At 47.2% G+C, this 26,488-nt stretch overlaps 1 protein-coding gene and 1 long non-coding RNA gene across 9 annotated transcripts in view; both read left to right on the top strand.

The window, feature by feature from the left end:
• The window catches only part of NFIA (nuclear factor I A), a 361,042-nt gene that overhangs the window by 73,004 nt on the left and 261,550 nt on the right, over positions 1-26,488 (top strand). The window lies entirely within an intron of this gene.
• On the top strand, positions 22,910-25,233 carry LOC142361726 (uncharacterized). The gene is made up of 4 exons (XR_012764347.1): positions 22,910-22,992; positions 23,727-23,822; positions 23,929-24,026; positions 24,522-25,233. It is a non-coding gene; the product is annotated as an uncharacterized LOC142361726 (long non-coding RNA).

The following is a 26,488-nucleotide window of genomic DNA, read 5'->3' as shown; positions in this document are numbered from 1 at the left end:
TCAGAAGATGTTAGTATTCTTGCTACCTTGATCTACATCTACATCCAAAAATCTGCATGGCATTTTTATGTATGTTATACATAGAAGCAATTGTACCACAATAGATAAAATGAAAAGAGCACCCAACTCAAAATGATCGTAGTGCAGCTGAGCTTCAGAAGGCACTGGAAGGTATTTCTCCCCATTTAGTTCAAAAGTTTGCCCCTCTTAACCCTAAGCAGGTCTGGAGATGTGGAAAGCATTTTAAGAGAAGCTTTTTTAATTTATTCTTTATTTAGGCTTGATGAACTACTCTTTAAGAACAGGTCTTATTTCTCGTCATTACTATTTTTGTTGTATCTCCAGCACGACAAGAAAATTCTTGCCCAAAATACCAAAAAAGAAAAACCTCTTGAGAGAGCCTGTTCTTGCAAGATTTCCATCCCAATATTTACAGGCCCAGGAGGTCCAGATAAGCTTTGGATATGCATCAAAGCTCCTGGGTAGTCATCCAAACCAAGCACAAGCCCTGAACCTTTTGAAGTTTGCCCATCACTAGTTATCACATCCAATTCCTACCCCTTTTCATAACAAGAATTATAGTCTCTGTCTTCAGGAAGTTCTTATGCTCAGTGACTTGATCTTCCACAGAGGAATAGGCAGAATTTTACTAATGTCTATACCAGGCTTTTGAAAGAAATCATACCCCTCTTATTTTCCAGCATTTAAGTGTCTTTTTCTCATTTAAAATTTGAAACGCAAACTAAGCTTATACTGTTACCTTGACAAAGCATCTGCAGCTCTCCCGATGCGGAGTCAAGAGTCTGTAGGTTCAGCAGGGTGCAGACTTGGCCTTTCGCCCTCGGGACTAAAGCTCAAGTTCATCCCGCACTCTCAAGTGAAATACAGGCAGCAGTTTCTACTCGGTCCCTGGTGAACAGTAGCTCACGCAATAAAACTCTCATACCTAATTCAGCACAACCGGTAAGCTTTTGAGAGAAAGGCCTTGCATGCAGGCTGATTTATGGGTTAACCCAACAGAAGATACTCCCTATAGGTCAGGTGTGATGAGGTCATTGACAGGGCAATAATGATGAAGCTTTTGACGGTAAATTCCCTATATTTCAAAAGCTATAACAGACAACTATAAACAATTTGGATAAGGTTTCTCCATAACTTAAGAAAAATATTCTTGCTCTACATACTGCATAAAGGATTGCCATTATCTTCTCTTTCCTTTTCTTTACTTTATGTATAAAGTAAGGCTACAAGGACAAATTTATTCTCCACGTTGACAGAAGTTAGAGACCATCTTCTTAGTGCTTTCAAGTTCATTTACAAATTTCAGTGGAGATTGCTTCAATTAGGGTCATCCGGTCATGTATCCCTTGATCCTTTGATCACCAAAGCAGAAATACCATGTTGGTAATCTCTAGGCTACCATTTGGGTTAATGAATCGGCTTGACTTTAATTCTAGTCCAGATGTAATCTTTTATAGCTTAATGATTTGTTCTAACATGAACTCCAATTGAATGTAAACAGTTTCTTTATTTAGAGCGAAAACTCTTTTTTATAACTTGTTTCTCTTCCTAATTAATTCTAGAGCAATTAAATCAAACCTTGATCTGTGGCAATCAAGATTAAATCATAGTATAGGTTAGGCTGCTAATATCGTCTTTGAGTTCATTATTCTCAAGGCTAACAGTAATCAGCAAAGGAGGGAGAAACTGATGTAGCGAGGGTTACAGATCTGAGGACTTGTTCTCATTTTTAATAGCTGATCTGATTTAATGTATGATAATACTTGCACTTATTTAGGAACTGTTTTCTAAGGAGCTCAACATACTCTCCCAAAGTTAATTTATTCTCACAACACTGATGCGCAGGAGGTAAATATTATCTCCCAGGGACACAGAGAAGTTTTGGGGCACGGAAGAGTTGTGGTCTGTATACAAAGTCACAGACTGGGGCCCAAGTCTAAATTCCATTGACAAATCGTTAGCTGGGGAGTCTTGCCATGAAGTCTAACTATGACAAGGGAGGAGCAGCACCTCATCCATAAGCACTCACAAAGCATTCTGCTTAAAATGGATTTGCTGGCCATTGCATCCAGGCAGCCCTCAGAGCTAAAAGCCGCCTGTGCTGTTAGCTGGCTGCCTCAGTAGATCTCCGTCCATCACACCTCCTCCAGAGGACTTGCCATAGAGCTCTGCCTGGCAGTTGCCAAGGGGGATTTGCGTTCCCAGAGGTAAAGAAAATTCATTTTGTAAGTTGTTAACAAGATGGAAGCTGATGAATTTGACAGATATGGTAGGTCTTAGCTCTGCCTAAATAGCCTGGCCTGTCCACACTACCACATACCTTCTTTTCAAATCAAATCTAGATTTAAAAGAGAATGAAAGGGACACTTCACAGCCCTGACTGTCCTCAAATCAAAGCACTGATGTCCCAGACGAGCCCCAGCTGAGCCAGTTCTCTGCCTGGATCTCTGCAGGTAATTATATTGTCCAGTGCTGTGGCAGATTAATTCTGACTGCGCAGGAAACTCCTGCCCATTTGGGTCATCTCTGTGTGGTACAGCAATTGTGTGTGGAAAGGACCGAATCACCCCGGTTCAACTTCAAACAAGGAAAACACAAGAAAGCATCACAATGTTGTTTGTACTCCAGTTCTATATTAGCTTGAAAAAAATTACAGCAGTGCCATTTTCAATTCAGTGTTATGCTGGAAAGGTTGCAAATTAATTAGAATTATGCCTTCTTTGTGCCAAGTGATAATTTACTGCAATTAATTATCAAAAGATCTACTGCTGTCAATTATGGTACTTGCTCTTTGGGGGGGAGAAGCTATTTACTTATAGCTAAATTCTGTAACAAAGTTCCATTTTACTTTTATTGTTTTCAATTAAACTATCATCATTTGCTTTCCCTCTGCCAAACACAATAAAGACTCGTTAAGAACTAATCATGCTACTGTGACCTTTTTTTTAATCCAAACACTAGCTAAACCTGCAATGAGTCAACACTCCTATTGTTACACCTGCAAATTGTACGTAGAGAGGAGCACACTTCAGAATTAATGAGCACAGCTGTGGTCTCTCTTACATTCAACACTTGTAAAATAGACCTCTTTAAAGTGCCATTATCACAATATTGATAGAGTTATTTATAGTACTGCAAACGTTCCCAGTCATAACAGAGTCCTTGTTATCCCCCACAGCAGTTCATGTTGTTGCCATCTCCTGGACTCATTCCACAGTTTGTGATAAGGCACCAGGTGGACAATCCTTCACAAATGAACTATAAAAGACATTAGGAAAACTTCTACATAAGCAAGTTTTGTAGCTGGGAATAGGTCAATCTGTCAAGACTCAGCCTACAAAAGACTTGTCATGTTCTTCTGCTATGCAGTGTCTCATATGGGATGTGAAATGAAATTACAGGCAGTACGAGCTGCAAATGGTCTGGATGGCATTGTCCAAATTAGAGCTGCTTTTTGCAGTTACTAATACTGTTTTACCATAATTCAGTAAAACAGATGTAAGTTCAAATTCTTGGTGTCAGTCGCTGAAAACAAATATCACAGGTGCCAACTTTGGTTGCTAAGGGAATAGAAGCTTCTTGGGCTTCACGGTATGTGTGCAAACAGCTAAAGATCGTCCAAGGCAGAGGTTCTGCTGTCAGCAGAAAGGTATTCGCCTTTTTCAGGTGTCTTCCTGCTCAGCTTCATCTCCTGACACACTATGGAAGTATCAGCCAATGTGGTTGAAATGAAGTCAGTAGGAGACTTAGCCAGTGCAAGCTTTCCTGACCTCGTAACTGCAGTGCTGAGCATTCATTTGTGATATTACTCGTATTGTAATATTTCATATTATTTCGCAGTTTTGTCATCTTGGCTCTGCACCCCACTAAAGATCTGGATATAGCTTTTGTAGGGACATACTCATGGGAAGGTCTCTAGAGCCACCCTGAAGACCCAGCAAACAAGCAACTGTGAAATTCTGTGCCATTGCTACAGCCATAAGAAGATTTCCATGTTCTGCAACCAGCCATGCTTCGAGTGTAATAACGGGGATTTGAACTGAGCAGGAGTCTCTTTTGTAGATAAGTCACAAAGTTACTTCCTTGTGAGATCTCTAGAGGGCACAGATCGGGGGGAGCACCGCCCGATGGCTATTCTCCGTCCAGCTCATGCAGGTGGCTGAGAAAGAAAACTGGGGCAAGTCTTGGACCTTGCAGCTGTTGCCACAGACGCTTTTACTCCCTCCTTCTGGCTGCAATGCTTTACTTCCAATAGGGCAGGAAATAACTTTGCTTCTGATCCACTGTCCCTTATCTGAGGCAAATCATTTTGTCGTAATTCAGCCTCGACTTTGGACAGAATTGCAGAAAACCCACAAGTCCCCAAAGAGTAAAAATTCAACAAACACTTTGCTACTTATGAATTATTTCCCCAGATCCATCTATTTCATATCTTCAGTGCTTCATGGCTGAAAGGTCAGATGTAAAATAACCTAATACTCTGTTTTCCCTCTGAATTTAAGAGAATACTTTCATTGTACAAGACAGCTTGCAGGACCAGCCAGCAATGTTTATCTCACAGGTGCTGCTGGTTCAGATCTCCTGCAGGCATGTAGACTTGCACAGTGATTCACAGCTGATGGCTATTTGGCTTATGTGAAGTTATTTGTCAGCTGCTCCTGTGGCCCTGGGGAAGAGATGAGGTGAACTTTTGCTCTTTCTGAGGTGATGGGGAGCTGGGGTAGGTGCTTCAGCACAAGAGTTTTAAATTCCCTGCATCTGCCCTGGTTGGCATGTATCAAACTGGACTTCTCAGTGAGGATTTGAATATGTATATACTCTGCTGTTTGTAAGAGCTCTCACAATATCTGATTGTGGAAAAGAACTTATCTTCAGAGGCCTCTGACTTCTTAATTGCCTTATTTTTTAATTCTGAAGGATTTCTGTTTCCAGGTTTGCTTATGTCTGTGGCTCGTGCCTATGTATATTCTCACCATAATATGGAGCACCTCTGATTTTGTTAGTGAATTTATCCTCAGCTGTACCAGTACAGTAGAAAAAGCTCAAGAGACAAAGAGAGGGGGAGAAAAACTGAAACCTTCCAGTCACTTTGAGATTTGGAAGAATTTTCATGTTTTGACTAACTCTTCGGGATTTTGGAAACGTTTCTATTTCTCAACAGAAGAAAAGAAAGAGCCTGTGAAGTTATGGGGATGAGGAGTTTAAAGGGAGAAGGCTGGTAACTAGGGCTGTCACCTGGGACTGCTCTGCCATTTTCCTCTGAATGAGTGACCTTGTTAATAATAAAATGGCTAGGACAGCACTCTTCTCTAAGGAAAAGCCAGAGCTGGGCTGAAGCAACAGGCAAGGCATAGCACGTTGCTTTTTGTTTCCATAAACTTACTGAGGAAAGGCATGCAACTTCAGTGTGCATGTGATTAAACTAATCTAGTTAAAATCAGAAAAGGATTTCTCATAATTCAATTGGAGTTGTTTTTAATGTTTGGACTTTGGTCAAGGACAGCTTTATTGATTGAATTTAATTGCATATATTTTCCTGTCCATTTATTGAGGCCCATTTTTTAAGTCACTTGAGAGGCTGCTAACATTTCAGAAAGGGGATATGCCAAAGCATTGCTTTAATTCATTATCTTTTGGACATACAGTAGTTGCTATTTGGCCCGAATTAAATCCGTTAGAGAATGTGATAGCATAATTACTTACAGGTATCCAAAACTGCTTTTAACTGAATTCTCTAGGAGGTTATGTATAAGATTTCTCTTGTCCTTACATTGGATGCAAATGTCTGAGATTTCAATGATAAATAAATATTTCATCAACTGAGGACTGATTTTCCTTGTTTCTGTACGTTGCTGATGGACTAAAATTCTTGTGAGGTCTTTATTTTTCCTTAATATATAAAAAGTCTTTTACAAATTAGCTCAGTAACTATTTCAAAATGTGTGAATGTGGTGACCCTTGAGGTAGAGAGGAAACTGTATGTGACTCTGACTTGCTTTCTTTTCCTTCGAACTGTGCTCAACTCTCAAAGACTTTCTAGACAAAACTGCACATTAGCTAGATTGCTTCACACCGCGTTCCGATGACGTGAAGTCTGTGATCCTCCAAAAGTTACGTCAGCCTGCTTCCAAATTTAGCGAAGGGCTAGATGTTCCCAGCCTGGAAAGACCCCTGGGCTGGAAAATGCTGTAGGAAGGGCAGGAGCTGTGTTACACTGCAAGGCCCACACCACAGCCCTACCACTTTGCTGACACAGAGCTGTAGAGGCAGTGCTGCTCCTGTAAGCTCTGTCCCTGCTTTCCTTGCTTATTTTTATGGTCTTTTGCTCCCAGTCACAGCTTCCTGCCTTCAAGATGTTCTCAGTCTAGCAAAGAAATTGCGTACATGCATGCCTTTAAGGAGGAAGGAGCTTCTGCTGGCAGTTGTGGACCTGTCTGCATGTTCAGCTCAGCTCTCTGGCTCTGCACTGAAAGTAACTGGCATCATCTTGTTGTCTGTGAAAACTATAAGTAGCAATAGTTGCAGCTGTTAAGATTGTATTGATCAATAATATGCCTAAGTAGAAAATGTGAATCTACCCATAAAGACTCTGGCATGCGGCGCTTTTGAGGTTACTGACTATTTTGTAGGGAGATGTGTAAGGCCGAATCTGGTTTAGTTTCAAAGCCGGCAAATCAAACACAATCCAGACTTATTTATTAATTCTTTCTTAATTAAGAAAGCATAATGCTTCCTTGGAGCAAGGGAAGGCTCTCACAAAGAGCCCAGGTTTTATCCTCTTCTTAAACTAGCCCTGTGGTTAACAAATGCAAACTGAAATACCTGGTGCCTGTAATACCTCTCCTCCCCCAAAAACACCTGGCAGTTCAATGTTGCCTGATTCACAACAGTTTTGCTCAGGAATCTGGTGATTGTATCTGGCAAAAGGCACAAGGAATTCCTTTCACTGGGAACTGAACCACAGATGGTTATGTGATTTGGGGGCCACTGTACATCGAAGGTTTTACCAACTGAATCAGAGTTATGGAAACACCTGCATGACTGCATCTGCAGACTCAGCTAAATTACACTTCCATCCAGGCACATGATATCTAATGTGTAATTCTTCTGCATTTTAATCAAACACATTGTAATGTCAGTACAAAATTTCAATATGAATGCACCTTAATGTAGGAGCAACTAATAGCTGCCATCCATTAGTACCAGTTAAGAGACATACTTCCTACTAGGCAACAGGGGCATGGTTATTTTAACTCATTACCTGCTTTGTAAATGACATTTAATTGCACATGAAGAGGGGGTGTTCACGGGAGACCGCTGGGAATGTGAGACTGAACACCCAGAAGTTAGCAAATGTTTGGAAGAAGGTTCCAGTGCAGCGTTCATGAACACCCTGCACGGTGAGAAATGCTTTGTGAGCTCTGCCCAAACAGTGCCTGTTCCCTGTAAAACCTGCACTGAGTTTAGCAGCTGAAGGCTAGAAAACTTCTGCTGAGCATGTGCAAACTCTGAGTTTGTACAGGCTTTTCAGATTTGATGGATTTTTTTAGGCTACCATGAAGTGTCTCTTAAGAAACAGCTTATGTAGGCCAAGTTCTTAGTTGTTGCTTTCAGGGCATGATGTCATCAGGGCTTTTCAAAGACAAATTGCCAGAAAGGTAACACTGAAACATTTTTTTCTAGCACCTTTCTTAGGACAGATGAATTAGCTTGGATAAAAATTTTCCAGAAAGAAATCAGGCTGACAAAAATGTGAAGTTTGGAAAATGTCTTCCAATGGCTAATACCTGGCAAATTATGGGCACTGAAAATCAACTTTTAAAACAGGAAGCACTGGTCAACCTTGGGTGATGGACAGCACTGCAAGTTACCGCTTGCTGAAATTGTTAAAGGCATTATTTGGCTCTGTGCTGAGATGCCTCTGGTTAAGCCTTCAGAAGTGAGTCCCAGTGCCCACAGGACAGAATTCAAGACTTCTGCCCTGATACAAGGTTCTGTCCACAATGCAGCCGGCAGAATCGGGGCCAGATCTTCTGGAAAACAGACACTGTCGTATCATGGTACTCTGTTATTGGCTTGTTCATGCTTCTGGTACCATTACAGAAAGCCTGAAAGCATGGAATGAGGTAGAAAGTGAAGATTTAAACTAAGTAAATTCATTCCTGAAGGGCTGGGGATTGAAACAGAGTGCTTCCTGTCCATGTTTGACTTGACTTTAGTTCATTGGTCCCTAATGCACCCAGAATTATAGCTCAGCCAACGTCTCCAAGGACCGTACATTTAAAAAAAAAAAAAGCAACAACCTCTAAAATCTCAAAGTGTGGCTTAAAGGCAGAAAACCTCCAAGCAGAAAAGAGATTGAGAGAACACATCTTGACTTGGTCATTTCCCCTTTCAGATGTGGACACATGTTCATTACAAATTACACTGAAATCGGTAATTATCGTCATACACTTAGCAAATAATGACAATTCAGCATTTGCATGTCCGTGAATTGCAGTGGAGTGGGATTACAGATGGTACAAGATGCATCATTTTTACAAAACATATTGAAGACTTCAACTTCATGACGAAAATTGTTCTGTCATCACTTAACTTATATGCACATGAATACCAGCATAGTGGGGAGTCCGCAGTTATGAGAACCACTAAAGATGCTAAAAACAGGTATACAGAAACAAAATGTAAGTGCGTGCTCAGTTACCTCTAGAATGTTAAAGCTCCAACCGTCCTGCCTAGACGAAGCAGCAGACAGAACCCAAATGTCCAAGTCCCAATTCATGCCTTAAAAAACCCTGCCCTTTCTTCAGTGGAGAGGCTTAACTGTGTACTGCTGCATGGCAAACAGAAGGGAATACTCAGAATAAAGCTACTTTATGCAATAACCTTGGATTCCAGTTCGTGTCTATGAAGTATTTACCCTGAGCCTGCAAAACCCACCGAGCAGCTCCCACATGAAAGAATGAGAAGGAAAGGGAGGTTGCATTCGATGGTCCTGTTAAGTGCAGTGATTTCTAATAACAGCAATGTTTGCCGTGAGTGATCTGGATCAACATCAAAAAAACCCATCTAGTCAAGTGCCCAGCAAGGGGTCTATTCTCATGTCCATGCTTATATGTTAAGTCCCATTGACAGGCATTAGTGGGAGCTGCATGCACATATGGGTATGTGAATAGCCCCAATGGGGGCTGCACAAAGTAGTGTTTGACTATAGAGAGATCACTTCAATCGCCAAGATAAAATAATCTAGGGGGAGAAGCCTTAAAGAATGCTGTGAATAAACCCAATAATTTAAAGAAATTGACAAATAACAGAGGTTAAAAATTAAACAAAAAACCCCAGTATTAGAATCTATTCTTTGATCTAAATACTAAACGAGAATTAGCCTTTAGAAATTAACCCTGGCCAAGATTTACAGAAATGGCTCATAACTCTGAGTTCTCTAATTTTTAGAGCCTCTGTCTTACTATTACTCTGCATTCTAAATAAAAATGAGGGACACAGCAAAAAGATCTTACTGATGAGACATGAGTAAAGAAATGCGCTGGTAAGTATTGCTCTGCTAAAGAACATGGTATGTGAAATAGTGGCAGCTCGGCAATAGGTCAGTGATAATGATGCTCCTGAGGTTATGCAACACCACCAGCCACCCTATAAATGTCAAAGCCTCGCAGAAACTCCCTGAGAAAGGTTTCCTGCTACCTGAAAAGCCAGTCTGCTGGACAACAAAAATCTCTAGAGAATTTGTTCTCATTCTGCAGGCAAACTTCAGGTTTTTCCCTGAAGCCACCGCCTCATTCAAAATCCCATTGTGATCTGGAGTATTGTTCTTACTTATACTTACACAGCTGAAACAACAAAACCTCTCCTGACAGTTACACATAAATAGGTGTAATGAACAATGAAATCATCAATTAACAGAGCAGACAGCAATCATTGCTGGAAGGTTTTAAGACAGTGCTAAGCGGCTGTAATAAGAATCGAGACTGGTGGGATATGGAGTGGATAATAAGTAAATAACATGTATAAATCAGGTCTAATTGTGATCAAGATCACTCGTTTCCTTTCCTTGTTCTGGTGCCCATTGCAGACTTCAACCACCTGAATTGCAAGTTATTGCAGAGTCCTGTATGTCTATGTATGTTTCACTGGCTTCAGACCCAGGTCCAAACTGTTCCAGCAACACTGCTCTGGAACATCCTGAGGTGAAGAAATCCGTATGACCGACAATGAAAGCTCTTACCTTACAAAATGTCATTGTCCAGTGGTCATTTAGACTAATAGCCAACCTACTAATCACAGTAAACCAAAGCTTGTTGAGTCCCTGCTGGCCAAAGCACTTGAGAAGACAAAAGACATCGTGTTCCAGCTGACACCTGCAAGTCATTAGACACGGCGATAGCAGTGCATGAACAAACAATTTCACAACTGATGCTGAGAAGTGCACTTCTTTTTTGTACAGACTGAACTGTTTTCTGATCTCTGAGTACCTTAGGGTCTTAGAAATCAAAGGCAAATTAGCCAAGGTAAAGAAAATCCATTACCAGCTGTTTATCTGGAAAAGTGATAGATCTCCAGTGATTTTCATCAGTTCTGGGAGATGATTCCCCTTCCCAGATGATACTGTATTTTATAAGGCTATTTTATTGGGCTGGTGGCAAAGGGCAAATGTTCCACAGAGAGCAGAACCCTGAGGCCCGCTCTTCCCAGAGCGTCTTCTCTACCTACAAACAGATCTTTTAATCTGTCTCCGATGTTTTTGGATATCAGGCCACATATGACACATAGCAAAGACAGGCACGCAGTTTTAGGAGAAGCTCAAATTGGTGGCTGACCCCTTGCTGAAACACTCCTGAAGAAAAGAGAAGATGAGAAGCTGGCTCCTCCTCTGCAGAGTATCAGACAGCAGCAGCCAGGTAGGACAACTCTGAGTTATGTTCCTGTTTAGCGAATATTTATTATGTTGGCACTATTTGAATGTTAGTGAATGCTGCTTAGAAAGGGAATGATGGAGATAGATTCAATTTAAGCAGTATTTATTATTAAAACTCAATATGTATGTGAAGTTTTCAGTACTGTTTCTTAAGTCTGCTTTGATAAAATCCATTATCAGAAATTGTTTTTACTCTGCATGTACATTGATACAGTAAGTATCTAGAAACCCTAAGAAGAAAACAGTGTTGCAAAGAGCAGTAAAGAAATATGACAAAAAAATTTGTCTTGTTTTCCAGATTTCCACTTCGGGAATATAACCTACTCCTTTCTACTGAAAGAAAAGAGGAAGACCAATTTATGTTCACAGATTGGAAATAAGTCACCTTCACATCATACCACCACTTCCTGGATCTATCAGTTATTTTACAGATAAAGAAGTTCCTCAGATTACATCCTTCCCAGCAAGTCATTTCAGCTCGTGTTTCATTTCAAGCTGCTGAGTTGATCAGTTGGACAATTTCCTGGTTCGAGTTGATTACCAGCATCACTGCAAGCCCAAAAGGCAGGTCACCAGCCACTGGATCGATCTCTGCCTAAGTCCCTGAGACTGTCTAGTTGTCCAGGCTTTGCCATCGCTGACAATTTCAATGTCCCCCAAAATTCAGGCATTTGAGTTTTCAATTAATAATGCTGCTCAATGTCTTGTTTTTGCTTTGCCTTGTTATTGAGCTATCAGTGTCTCTTGTACAAGTTGTAGTAGTTATGGTAGAGATACATAGACTGAAATACCATCAATGACATGCTTCACTTTATATATATATGGCCAATGAATAAAACGCACGCATTTCACAGAAGCTTGCACTGAAATTGCCCTAAAGAACAGCGCTCTCGGGGAAACCACCAGGACCACCCAGAGGCACATTTACCTTGCAGTTGGTGGAGAGTGTGAGGGAAGGCCAGACCCTAGGCTGTAAACCACAGCTAGCTACAGACAGTTGAGAGACTGCCTCGAGTAAATAATTAGGAGACGGATACACAAAAGAAAGTGCCATCTCTTCATGCACCACACAAAGCACCACCAGCTCTATTGGATGGAGTTACTTTGCAGAGCTCAACTCAATCACCTGAGCTGAGATTTTAGAGAGGATGCTTAGCATAGACTGAAAATATTATAACCAGCTAGCATGGCATCCTCCCAGGAGCATCCTTCTCTAAGGAAAAAAAGCTTGACCCTTGCCAGCTGTACACGCCAGCACTGCTCCCACAGAGGCAGAGGGCTGCTGATGCACAGCAGGGGTGGCTGAAAAGACTGCAGGGAGCAGCAGGGGAGACCTGAGCATGACAATGTTTCATACCAGATCTGGTTACTTCCATCTGTAAAATCAGTAACAACACAGACACCTGGTAGTTACGTTTCATGGGCTAATAAATATGTTTAAGCGCAGAAAGGATTATGCTGAGCCTGACCTCCCGCACAGAACTAGTCTATGCTTTTTGATTTTACAGAGTTTAGCCCCCAGCTTTCACCAGGGTCTAGCAGGTCATTAGGGTAGGCTGAACTTAGATGGGAGACCCGTGAGATCATGCTATAGCTGAAGGAAACGGGATGAGGTCCCTGCTTTCTCTTCCTTCTCCATTGTGCTGGGCTGTAATTGGAGGCACCATGTGGTGGTACTATAGGGTCTTGAAACGGTTTCTGTATGTTCATGGTTTTGACAGCTGTTGAATTTTTCAGCGGGGTGAGAGAGCAACAGGTTTGTAGGATGCAAACAACATGTATGATACAGGTCTGGGAACTGCTGTGGTGGGTGTGTCCAGCTGCAAAGGAAAGAAGCCGTGTGAGCAGCAGGACAAGTGACCGTCAGCATTTCTCATAGGAATCATTTGCTGAGGCAGGACTGTTTCAGAAAAAGAGGCTTGGGGTGAAGTTTCAGCCTAAAATTCTGCCTGTGACCCACCCCAATCCAGGACTGTCTTATTCACACTGTGAATAAAACAGACTTCCAGGTAGAGGATGCCCGGAGCCGGGGTCACTGCTTCGCCTTTACGAGAGAGCAGAGGTACAGAGCTCTGAAGAATCAGCCATTCCATGCCAAGAGGCAAGCAAGGGGTGACAGATCTGCTGGTAAGGGGCCCACCTTTTGGTGGTTTTGTGTAGCTCCATCAGCACATAAATTTGGTCTTTATCTTCTAAAATAATCTATTATTAGAGATAGGTGAATGTGTGACATCTGCACACCTGCCCTGGGTCTGGAAAGCCCACGAAATGTGTTAGACTTGTTATTACTTGATTATTCCTTTGCACAGGTGTACGTTCCTGCTCCCAAATGCTTATGAAACGTCTCTGCTGATGTGTATAGACTTACAGCATTGAAGGCTAGAGAAAGCCCCTTGATATACCACAACTCATCATGTGCCATTGCCCCTGCATTAAATGCATTAACTTGGTTTTGGTTACAGCAGGTCTTCTGGTCTTGCTTTGAAAATATCAAAAGACAGTATCCACTCTGCGCCTTGGAAGTTAGCCTTCAGCCACTCTTGCTGTTAAAAAAAAACCCACCTAAATTCTCACTTGAGTTTTTTTTTTACTTTGGCTTGCAGATACCCATTTTTCTCTGAAAGATTAAAAATGTCATCAGTATCCAGCAGATACTTCCAGACAGATCTCATAGATACTTAAATACTTACACATTATACTCATGTCACGTCTCAGTCTTCTTTCCAGTAAGCCAGGCAGATTGAGTGCTTAAAGTCTTTCACCATTAAGCACTTTCTTCAGCCCTGAAATCCTCTCTGTGGCTCTTTTCTGCACCCTCTCCAGTATTCCAACAATCTTTTAAAAAGTGCAAGCACCAGAAACCGCATAATCTTACATTGTCTGTATTAAAACCAATTGTGTTTGAATGAGCTCAGCTCATCAAGCAACTGAGATCACTTGGAGTGTCGTTCTCATCATTGTCTGTCACTCCACCAATGTTCCTGTCATCCTCAAATTTATCAGCTGTGAATTTACAGTGTTTACATCCAAATCACTGAAGAAAACTTTGACTAGCATCTGACCCGATGCTGATCCTGGTAAAACGCTCCCGTTTGCTAATGCTTCCTGATTCATAGCTACTTTTTAACAGGCTGTTAGCCAATTCCTAATCTAATTAGTGCATGCTCTGTTGCTATATCTAATGTTTTTTTGATCAGAATATCATACAGTGTTAATTCTAATCTCCATAAAAAATGAATATCACATCTCTTCATTGACCTTTACCACTCAGTCTTTACCTCCATCATATTATTTGATGCGCCTCATCAAAGAAAGAAATTGGGTTTGTCTGATAAGGCTTATTTCTCCTAAAACTGTATTTACCATGATTAATTATATTTCGATTCTTCATCGTTTCAATCCCATGGCAGCTTTTCCAATATACGGTAACAGCTGATGGTGCGTTAGAGGCCTGTCTTTGGGGTCAGCATGCGTATTACCAACCCAAGCAAAACAATTCCATTCTTAAACCCACTCTTTGATAACTGATACTTTGCATTGTAGTAGCTCATTTACATTTACGTATCGTCAGGTGATTAAAAACAACTACTTGCCATGCTGCTTTAAGCATAAACTGTGAAAAAACCTCCAGCGGTCTGTATGTTCATCCTAGTCCTGACCACCGTTTTCCAAGTGTTTCCCAGTGACCGCTGGTACAGAAATGACAGCCTTAGGCTTCCAGGGAGAGCTACAGGCTTCCTGAAGCATGCCTTAGAAGAACACCATGAAAGGGACGATGATGAAATATCAGCTATCATGTAACTATCTATAAATGTTAGATTTCTACAAAGTGATTCCACTGAATTGTAATTAAGGGTTTGAAAGTCGAATGATTTTAAGTGCTAGTTTTAATTACCGCTTGGTGAACTTTAGTGTGTTAGAATTGTCACAACTTTCCTTTAGAATTAGTGTCAAGCCAGGCAATACGGTGGGAAATTATTAACTCATACTTTGGTTCAGCAATTATCTGCATTACAAGGTTTATGCAATTAGCTGTTTAAGATGTCATTATATTTTGCCATCTGGTACACAGGAGTTTATGCATATGAACAGGCACGTGTTGAAGTGATTTTCACTATATGACTCTTGATCTCAACCCAAATCATCACTATAATGAGTGGAAGACAGTGTACAGTACATTAGTGGCAGGTGCATACTATCAACTTCATTTTAATAGAAGACTTTCATGTTTCCATTTTTAAAGTATTCTGCACAAGTGCTGAAAAATTAATTGCTCGCTTGCAATTTAGCAAAAACTGAGGACATGTTATTGCTAAATGCTAAGGAACATCAGTTTTCAGAAAAGCGGCCACTAATTTAAGTTCTTTCCATCTGTAACTTCAGGCCAATTTCTGCTCCAGACAATAAGCAAGTCTCACTGAAGTTCAGCTTAAAACGTTCTCTCGTTTCATGGTGAACGCGCTGAATTATCTTTGATAGTCTCACAGCACTCAAAGCCTCTTGAAGCTATTGCAGAGCAAGCTGCAAGGATCCCTTAACACCCACCTGTGGTATGGTCCATCTGCAACAACTGACAGCGTCACAGGTCTCTGCCAGTGTGCACGGTACTGTGACCTGCGTCCTTGGTCTTACCTCAGTCTGCCTGACATCACTGTTGCCTGTTGGCTCACGTTTGACACGCAGATTTTAAATCTAGGGAGAAAAGGTATCGCTGTCGGCAGCTTACCACAAGGAAATCTTAGCTTCCAGGCAGTACGAAATGTAAATATTAATAATGACAGCACTGCATACTTAGATAATACCCAGTATTTCTGACGCATACTGCGTCTGGTGTTCTAAAAATATTCTCAATCTTTAATTAATTAAATTGCATGCAGCCATTAACCTCATTTGACACAAGGAAGCCAGTCTCTGGAAGCGCAAGAGACCTCCTCAGTCACGGGATGCGCAGAGACTGAGCGCGAGCCATCAGTGGGGACTATATTCACCGAACTGCAGCGCAGACTCCTAAAACCAGGCTGCAACTGCAACGCTGCCATTTAGCTGCAAACATAGGCGCAATGGTTTGGGGCAGAACAAGGGTTTGGCATTGGGGAATGGACAGAACAGCTCTTGCCACCTCCTCCCCCCAGCTGGACAAAGCACTAAACGCGGGACGGCTCGTGTCAGTCTGCTGGCAAATCACATTTCTTAGGAATGTTTATTATTTTGGGTTCGGGTATTACTCTCTGGATGCTCCCTGTGTCTCGGGGCAGTGGTGGTTGTCTCAGAGGTGGGGAATGTGCCCTTCCCAGGCCCGCTTCCAGCCACGGCCCCGGTGTGAAGCGGGTGCCGGTGCTGCATCCCGGTGTGCAGCCGCTGCAGCTTCATTATTGAATTACATTAACAGGCCGCCCTCTAGTGTCATATTTTATTACATGGGTAAAAAAAAAAAAATGGGCTGGGCGGGTAAGAATTCGTGTTTTCATTCAGCGAACACCAGCAAGCGAGTTGCCCACAGAACCAGCCACGAAACATTTCTGCGGCGCATGCTGGGAAGCCCTCTGTCAGGTTAGAATCTCTAAAATTTGGTGTGAAAGGAGACGTCTACTGAGGTTCAGGAAGCTGATCAGAAGGCCCAGGGAAAGTATCACTCCAATCAGTGCCTGCACACGCTGAGGTGCAGAATTTACCTGCTCTCTAACATCAATATCAGCATTTCTGAGGGTGGGTGTACCCACACCGTGGTATATACATGTGTCCATACCTCTAACGCGAAGTGTCTCATCCTCTTGTACGTACATCAACGTCATTCAGGGAAACACCGGGAAATGTCCTTCACAGCAACGCTCCCAGTGCACAGGGATCGTTTTCCTCAGGCTAAAACCAAAAAGGCGACAGACTTTTGGTAACAGGCAGTGACTATTCAGGAGTTTGCAGCATTTCAGAGCTAAACCCAGAAAAAACTGACACCGAGCAACTGCATAAATACTTTTTCACTCCAAAACACTTACTGGCGTTACTGGTCACGCTAAATAAACTCATGAGATCTGCCCTTCCTGGGCCCGTTCGGGCGGGGGAAGCGGGACGAAGCACCCTCCCCCCTCCAAGACCCTGGGCAGGCCGGGCCGAGCCAACCGCTCGCCTAAACCAGCCCCTGAAGGGAGAGCAAGCCCAGCCATCGCCATCAGCCCGAGACCTGCCCCCGTGTATGGATGTCCCCCGCCGCTGAAGGGGTTTTGCCTCCCTTGGGAGATGGGCTCCGTGGTGTGGAGGAGCACCCCGTCCCTCAGGTAAAGGGCGGGAAGCGCCTGAGGGCTGACGGCCGCGCGCCGGGGCCGCCCCGCCCCCGCCGGCGGCCTCTGAGGGGGGAGGCCGGCGGCGACCCCCGAGGAGCCGGGCTGCGCAGGCGGCGGGACGGGGAGCGCCCGGCGGATGCACGCACCGGGGCTGAGGGGAGCCGCGGGCGGAGCGGGGCGGGGGGGATGAGGCTGCCCGAAGCGGCGTTTCGCCCTGCGGCTTTCCCCGGGGTGATCTCCCCGCCTCCGGCCGGGTTAGGAAGCCCCGGGCCGCCTCAGGCCGGCGCCGCGCTCCCCGCCTCACCCGCCGGGAGGGGGCGCTGCGGCGCCGGGCGAGAGGGGCGGGGCGGCGGGGAAGGGGCGGGAGGCGGCGCCGCGCCTCCAGGGGGCGCCGCGGGGCCATGTGCGCGGGGGCACGCGGGCACGTGCACGGGGGGCGCTGGCGGGGGCGCGCACCTGGGGGGGGGTGGGGGGGGTGTCCGGTGAGCGGGCCCGATTCTGGAGCTGGCCCGGGCACTCCCGAGCCGTTCGGGTTTCTGGGTGCCGCAGTTACTGACTATTGTTTCTTCTCATTAATTTAATTAAGTGTCGTCGGCGTAGCGGGTTTTCCCCCCCCATTAGAGGGAATGAAGTCAACATCGTTAAGAGGAGCGGAACAGGCGTCCGTATTTGTCAGAGCCCGTTAAAAATACTCTTAATAGGAATTGCAGCTGTCTCGATGGCCGCCGGGAACCCTCCCGCAGAGACCCAGCCCCGCCGCCCGTCCGCGGGCCGCGTGCGGGGTTGTCGCCGCGAGGGGAAGCAGCCCTCGCCATTTCCTGCGATCGCACCTTTTAAATCAAGTTCGCTAGAGATTTATAAAGGCCTTTGGCATCGCCTTCAGAGTAAGTCTCGTGACGAATTACGAGCAAATTGCACCGGCCTCGCCCGCTCCGGGGAACGGCAGAAGCCGCGGCGAGGCCAGCCCGGTGCTGCGTGGGGCACGCGGCAGGGCGATGGGGTGCCTGGGTGCTGAGGGATGTGTTTTGGGGTGTCTGTGTGTAGGTATGGCAGCGTGCTGGGGTACCGGTGTGTTCCGGGTCCTGCACTTGGGTCACACCAACCCCATGCAACGCTCCAGCCTTGGGGAGGAGCGGCCAGAGAGCTGCCCCACGGAAAAGGACCCGGGGGTGCTGGTCGACAGCCGGCTGAACAGGAGCCAGCAGTGTGCCCAGGTGGGCAAGGAGGCCAACAGCATCCTGGCTTGGATCAGGAATGGTGTGGCCAGCAGGAGCAGGGAGGGGATCGTGCCCCTGTACTTGGCACTGGTGAGGCTGCACCTTGAGTGCTGTGTTCAGCTTTGGGCCCCTCACTCCAAGAAGGACATTGACGGTCTGGAGCGTGTCCAGAGAAGGGCAGCAAGGCTGGGGAGGGGTCTGGAGAACAAGTCTGATGACGAGCAGCTGGGGGAGCTGGGGCTATTCAGTCTGGAGAAGAGGAGGCTGAGGGGGGACCTTCTTGCTCTCTACAGCTCCCTGACAGGAGGTTGTAGTGAGGTGGGTGTTGGTCTCTTCTCCCAAGTAACCAGCGATAGGACAAGAGGCAATGGCCTCAAGTTGCGTCAGGGGAGGTTTAGATTCGATATTAGGAAAAGTTTCTTTACTGAAAGAGTGGTCAGGCATTGGAACAGGCTGCCCAGGAAGGTGGTGGAGTCCCCATCCCTGGAAGTGTTTAAAAAACATTTAGATGTGGCACTTCAGGATATGGTTTGGTAGGAGTGGTGGCGCTGGGTGGATGGTTAGACTCAATGATCTTAGAGGTCTTTTCCAACCTATGATTCTGATTCTATGATTCTATGATTCTGTGATATGCAGGGGTGTACAGGGGTGTCTGAGTAATGGGGTACCTGTGTCCTGGGAGAACGGGGTGCCGGGGTCCCCGAGTCCTGGGCTACATGCGTGCTGGGGTGCCTAAGTAATGGGGTACCTGTGTGCCAAGGTACCTGTGTGCAGGTGCAGTGCTGTGCTGGGATACCTGTGTCCTGGGCTATCTGAGTACTGGGGCACCTGTGTGCCAGGATACCTGCTTGCTGGGGTACCTGTGTGCTGGGGCACTGTGAACCACGGGTACTGGTGCACTGGGATACCAGAGTGCTGGGGTACCTGTGTTCTGGGGTACCCTGGTAATGGGATACCTGTGTGCTAGGGCACTGTGAACCACGCGATACTGGTGTGCTGGGGTTTTGGTGTGCTGGGGTACACTGGTAATGGGATACCTGTGTGCTGGGGCACTGTGAACCATGGGTACCGGTGTGCTGGGGTACCTCTGTGCCAGGATTCCTGCTTGCTGGGGTACCTGAGTACTGGGATACTCGTGTGCCAGGATACCTGATTGCTGGGGTACCTGAGTACTGGGGTGCTCGTGTGCCAGGATACCTGCTTGCTGGGGTACCTGAGTACTGGGGTACCTGAGTACTGGGGTACCTGTGTGCTGGGTACCTGGCCCCCCAGTGCCCCAGCTCCTGCAGAAACTTCCAAGCTGCCATAAAACCATCCAAAGGGATGAGGTGAGGAACGGGGGCCCTGGCAGGAACCACCAAGGGCTCCTGCCCTGCGAGGGGGGACGGAGCCTTGCTGGTGCCCGCTTCCCATTCCTGAGGCCGGAGGGCACGGGGCGCTCCGGCACCGGCCCTCGCACGGGGGAGCGGGCTCCTTCCCCTGCAGCGGCCCGTCCCGGTGCCTCAAAGGCTTTGGGAAGAGCAGCGCTGCTGCAGAGGGGCAAAAGCAGCTGCACCGCAGCCTCTTTCGAACGGGGGAGGCAGTCGGCCACGGCCACTCTCCCCTTCCACATCCAGTGTCTTCTGCTCCATACCTTTCTCCTTTGATACCCGTTTTCCAAACCATGGGCAAGAGGCAGGATTTTCCACAGAGATTCAGTGTTTCCTTCGTGTTGCACACCCAGGAGCCTTGCCCACGGGTTCCCTTTGCCAAGCAAAGTAGAAGTCTCTTGCGCCAAAGTTTGGAGCTCAGCGACACTGAAAATCTGTAGATATGTCTTGAATTTAACGGGGCGGGGGGGATAAATCAAGGTGCAACTGCAGAAAACGGTTTCAACCCCTCGCCCTGTGTGCTGCGTTGCTGCTGGGGGACTTCTCCTGGATTTTATCAGCCATACAAGCATCTACCGGCGTGCGTCGGGACCTCGGGAGTGCCTCCTCCAGCGACGTGCAGACTCGTCAGGTGGGCTGCAGCCATGCGGGCGTTCCTGAAGCTTCTCGGCATCCGCGCCCTGAGCCTGGGCGCAGCCGAGGGCACCCGGCAGAGCCCACGCGGGGATGCAATCCCCACGGGTTGTGTCAGACCCTGAGTTCTAGCAATGCCACCAGCGCCTTTGGTACCGATTTGTTTTGTTTTGTTTCTTTAACGTTAAAGGTTGCAAAGGGAAATACCAGGCAAACCCGCTGTGCGGGGTCTGACGGGGCTGGTGGGGAGAGGCCGAGCTGCGGCCGCTCGCCCAGCTGCCGGAACCCCCCGAGCCCCGGGACTGGGTTTTACCAATTTGACCCGTGGGCAGAGTCGCCTGGCACCAAACATCTCTGCTGTGGGGCTGGGAGAGCTGGGGGCTGCTGCTCCGGGGTCTGCGGCCCCCAGCCAGAGCATGTAAACCCCCGCTATATACACATGCAGAGGTGTATATGTCATGTATGTGGGTATGCACATGTGTGTGTGGATGCGCAGCGGCCGTGCGTGCAGCTGCTGGCGGGCAGGGCCGGGCTGGGCAGGAGGGCTTGGGGGGCCCCCTGTACCCCCCTTCCCGCTGGTGGAGTTGGGCCGTGGGGAGTGGCGGAGGTGGGCGCAGCACTGCCAGGTGCCCCCATCCCTACATCTCTCCATCTCTCCCTCCTTCTCTCCTTCCATCCATCCTTCCATCCATCCTTCCATCCATCCCTCCATTCCTCCCTCCATCCCTCCATCCTTCCCTCCATCCATCGTTCCATCCATCCTTCCATCCCTCCCTCCACCCCTCCCTCCATCCTTCCCTCCATCCACCTCTCCATCCCTCCTTCCATCCATCCCTCCATCCCTCCTTTCATCCATCCTTCCCTCCCTCTCTCCCTCCCTCCCTCCCTCCCTCACTTTCCCATACCTCCATGCCTCCCTCCTTCCCTCCATCCCTCCCTCCCTCCATCCCTCCTTCCCCCCATCCCTCCCTCCATTCCTCCCTCCTTTCGTCCGTGCCTCACTCCCTCCCTCCACTCTTCCATCCCTCCCTCCATCCCTCCCTCCATCCCTTGCTCCATCCCTTCCTCCCTTGCTCCCCCCATCCCTCCCTCCATCCCTCCCTCCCTCGCTCCCCCCATCCCTCGCTCCATCCCTCCCTCCTTTCATCCATCCCTCCCTCCATCCCTCCCTCCCTCGCTCCCCCATCCCTCCCCCCATCCCTCCCTCCTTTCATCCATCCCTCCCTCCATCCCTCCCTCCATCCCTTGCTCCATCCCTCCCTCCCTCGCTCCCCCCATCCCTCCCTCCATCCCTCCCTCCCTCGCTCCCCCCATCCCACCCCTCCCTCCCTCCGCCCCGCCCCTCCCCGCCGCCCCCTTTTCCCGGGACCGGATTTTGCGGCGGGGGTCGGGGGGCTCCGGCTCTCGCCCGGGCTCCCCCCCCCTCCCCTTTGCTCTCTTCGCACGGATATTTTTCTTCTTTTTTTTTTTTTAATTAATTTGGGAGGGAGGGGGGAGGCTCCGAGCTGCCCAACCCCACCCCCCCCCCGCTCTCCCGCGTGTGCGTGACTGAGCGTGACAGAACCGCGAGCGGCGATAAATCAGCCCGGCCGGTGCGGGGTGCCGGGACCCGCCCCAGCGCCGGACGGAGACTGCGGCAAAGGGGGGGGGGGGGGAACCCCCAAAAACGGGGGGGGAGGGGGGAGAAAGGGGGGAGGGTGAAGAATCCGCAGCCGGCGGCGCGACCGGCGGGGGTTGCGCGGGCGCGGCGGTCCCGACCCGCTCCCGGCTTTGGGGGTTTGGGGGTTTTTGGGGTTTGGTTTTTTGGGTTTTTTTTCCTTTCTTGCGGTTTGAGTGCTGGGTTTGGGGTTTTTGTTTTTCCTTTTTCTTTCCTTTTCCTGTACCTTAGATGCAAATGGCTACCCCTGACTGGGCTTTGAGAAGGCAGAGATGGCAGGTTGCGAGGTTTATTTATATATTTTTATAATATATTTATATAGTTATATATATTATTATAGAATATAATATATGTTATAGAATATAATATATTTATCTAGATTTATTTATGTATATTTTAATATGTATTTATTTATTTTATGTATATTTTTATATCTTTTATGTCCCTCCCCCCCAAAATAAAACCCCAAAGCCAGAGCAAAATCAAGCAGCAAACTTACTTTTTTTTTTTTTCCCCCTTTTTCCCCTATTTTCTATGTTTCCCCCGCCAGTGATGCGGTGCCCAGGCTGTGCGTGGGGGGGGGGGTGTCCAGTCACCACCGGGCAGCTTCTGCTCCGAGAGTGGGCAGAAACCAGGCAGAAATCGGGCAAAACCGGGCAGAAACCTCTGGGCTGCGAACTCCCTTCGGCGAGGAAAAACGGTGCCGCGGGGAGGGCGGCTGCTGCGCTCCCGCGTAGGGATTATTCGCGCTTTTTTTCATTTTTTTTTTTTTTTTTTTTTTATTGTCGTGCCGCAGAGCTACAACTGTACGTGCAAATAAAAGCGAGAAATCACGGATACCGCTTTCCTCACCAGCGAGGGCTGAGTAGTTAATCCAATAGGTGTATGTATTCGGGGCGCGGGGGGGGGGCAGTTAATCATGTATCGCAATGTATGGATAGTATATATGAATATTAAAGTGACGTGGGGAAAGAGTCTCAGCGGGGGTGGGGGGGCTCCTTCTGCGGAGAGGACAAAGAAGAAAGCGGAAACAATCTTTTAAAATATTTTCCATTCATAAAAATGGCAGAGGGCTTACACACCAGTCTATTTCTGCGTCTGACTGAACAGCTAATACGTTATTGCCAGCTCCGAAAGATAATTGTAGTGTCGGTAGAGACCTAATAACACGGTAGCACATGTAATTTTAAACAACACCTCTTTGTTTATTGGGATGTAACTTTCCCAAAGTTTATTTGTAGCATTAAGAGATTTTTTTTTTTTAAGTGCAGAACACATTGCAAATGAGCAGCTGCGGGGCGATGCATGTTTTGTGTGGCTGCAAGAGTTTCTATATTTAGCGACAATCTGAATCTGAAGAGGATTTAAAAAAAAAAAAAAGAATATCTCTAAGGAAATGCTTATTTCCTCCTGCAGGAGGGGGGAGCCGGGCTGGGGGATCTCCGGGCTCGGCTTTTCGATTTTCTGAGGGAGCCTGCGCGCCTGTCCCCGCGAGCTCCGCGCCCGTCCGTACACCTGCTCCTAGGCTCGGCGATAACCTTGTCATCCAAGGAGTGAACGGAGGGGTCGGGCGGGCGGACGTGGGGCGGTGTCGTGATTTCTGTGGGTTTTTTCCAGGAATCCAAATCCAAACGTAGCCGAGCGCGTCGCCCTGTAAGGGGGTTACCCTGCGGAAACCAGCCCAGCCAGTATAGGAGTGCACACACCAGTCGGGTGAGCAGAGGATGGGCTCACCTTCTCCCCGCTGCTGGGAGAGAAGAGCAGCAATCGTGACAGGCGGATTACACTGCTTGCTTTTGTCTTTTTTTTTTTTTTAAAGAAAAACTTCTCTTTTGCAAAAAACCAGAGCAGCCTCTCCAGAGAGATCGCGTCCCGGCGCAGGGTGCATCTATATTGCCAGGGCGTACAATGCGGCAGGTCAGTGAATTACAGTAATAAAGACCTCCAAAAAAAAAAAAAATTCAGGTGCTGAGACCAACACATTTCTGTCGCTGCTCCGAAGGAGCCGCGGGCACCGGGAAAGGCGGAGTAAGCAGAGCAGACTGGGTATGCTTCACTCTGTGATATTTTTTTTACGACGTCTTTTAGGCAGAAGCGGCGGCTCTCGTGCAGATTTGAGTTCTTACGACCAACCCTGGCACGTGAGACGCACGCGACTTTTACGATTCACTCCTTGCACCTTATGAAGTGATCTGTAAAATTAGAAAAGAAGTGAAAAGTTACTAATCACAAAGAGAATTACTTTTTATTCCCTAAAATTTCATTTAGTTCCAAGTTTATGCGATAAAAGCGTGTTTTCTAAAATATCTATATTAGACAGTTCCTGTCCTGCCCATCACGAATATAGACCTCACCACGTTTTGCAGAATACCTGATTTAAGGCTGAAAAGGGTTTTTTTTTCTCCATGGCAGAAAAGAGAGGGAGTCAGCACAACTTGTGATGGAAAACTTTACTGCTCTGTACCGGTGAGGAGAGCGACCAGACCTCAGGCTGCTCTGGGTCAGCGGGGCTTCGACTGTTTTGAAAAACCAGTTGCGGAAGAGATTTGCAGATGAATTATGGGTGACACACACCCTGCCAGGAAAGCAGTACTGAACCCACGCCTGTCACCCTGCCCTCCTCGCCGGCCCCTAACCTGGGTACAAAGCTGTCCCGGTTTGGGTCCGAAAAGGCCACTCAGATTTATTATTTTTTTTTTCTCCTCCCTTCCCAGAACTTCAAGCGTAGATGAGAAATGTGAAGCAATGACTTAGCGCTGAAACGGATTGCTGTTTGGATTTTCTTTATTATTTATTTATTTGGGGACATCATGCTCATCTCCTTTTGAAAGTTACAGAGCACAGAGAACAGCCCGCAGCAAAGGGCAGTAGGGAACGCGTGTTCGTGAGGGCTGAAATACCACCGCTGGCTGTCGGCAGGGTAGGTGCTGGCCTTGGCATTTTTGCACCATATTCCTGTTTTCTCTCAGCTACAACTTTCCTTTTTGTGACACACCTCAGCTGGCATCACCTGAATCGTACAGAGCCCACCTGGCAATTCTCAGGCTTTATTTTTCACACCACGTCTCCAATCTCAGCTTTTATGATACGAGCAAACCCTGAATGTAAAATGTTCCCAGACGAAAACCGGTGTCAAAGAAATACTTTCCTTTTGAGAAATAAATTGTGTAAATATGACCATGCGTAGATATATAATATACTAAAATATATGGGGGGGGGGTGTGTGTGTGTACGGGCATACAAACGTTATTCGCCACGCCACGCTTATACCACCCTTGCGCAAACTTTATCCGAGCAAAACTTTCCTCGAGGCGTGCGCGGTTAGACCCAAAGCCTTTGTGCCAAACGCCCTGCTGAAACGTCGGCAGCATCAGTGCTGCGCGCCGCGACCCCTCGGTATCGCCGCAGAATGATTTCCTACCCTTGTGAGAGGTGTCCGGCAGCTTCCAGCAGCGGTAACGCCCCGTACAAATACAATCTATCTGAGGGCAACTTTCCCGGTCGTGAACGGGGGGGGTTACCCAGCCGGATGGTGGCACCGACGCGGTGGGCAGGGACGTTTAGGTGCACGCTGGCACGCGGCGAAGCCGGGCTCTGCCGCAGGGCTGGGCCGGCGGGCGCTGCCTGAACCCACCAGTAAATCACAGCGAGCTTATTAAGCCGCGTTCACTTCCACAGGGGACCTTCACTGGGCAGAATGTCGGTTTTTTCAACTAAATTCTTCTTGCGACGCGGTATTTATACTAAAATAGCATAATAATAATATTACAGTCCCCGTTAGATCTACAGTGAAACGAAAAGGGAAAACACACACTGCTCATCCCGCCTCTCTCCGTTCCGTTTGCTGCTTTTCCGTAGCCTGCACGCTTTTGCTGGGAGGTTATTTCCTCCGTGACGCAGCTTGCGATAGACTGGGGACCCCGTGGAAACGCATTCCCGAGCCAGCGCCCCACGTACGGCCGTGCCAGGCAGCGATGCCTCCAGTAACTCACGGTGGAAGCAGGGGATTTCACAGAGAAACGGACGGGACTGACCATTTTTTAGTGCCGTTACTCCCACCTGCCCTTAGCACAGCAACTTTTAACTCCTGTCCCCACGTGTACGCGGCGTTGGCGACGCACTTGTGGCCCAGACCCCACATTCTGGTGCAGCCCCCTTCATCGGTCCAACGGGGGCTGCAGCGCCGCATCACCCTCCCCGCTCTCCTGCTGGGAATCACGGCGATGGGCAGAAAACGCTGCACGCAGAAAACCTTATTATTCACACGTGTTTCGCGGAGTAAGGCGAGAATGTCCATCCCAGGTATTAGCCTGCTTATTTAAGATACCCCCTGAACTTCAGATCCGGGAGGCTGAAGCTTCTGCCCACCTGCCCTCCTG

The sequence above is a fragment of the Opisthocomus hoazin genome, chromosome 6 (genome assembly GCF_030867145.1).
Source record: "Opisthocomus hoazin isolate bOpiHoa1 chromosome 6, bOpiHoa1.hap1, whole genome shotgun sequence".
In the NCBI taxonomy this organism is placed as follows: Eukaryota; Metazoa; Chordata; class Aves; order Opisthocomiformes; family Opisthocomidae; genus Opisthocomus; species Opisthocomus hoazin.
This window is presented reverse-complemented; position numbering and strand designations above follow the sequence as displayed.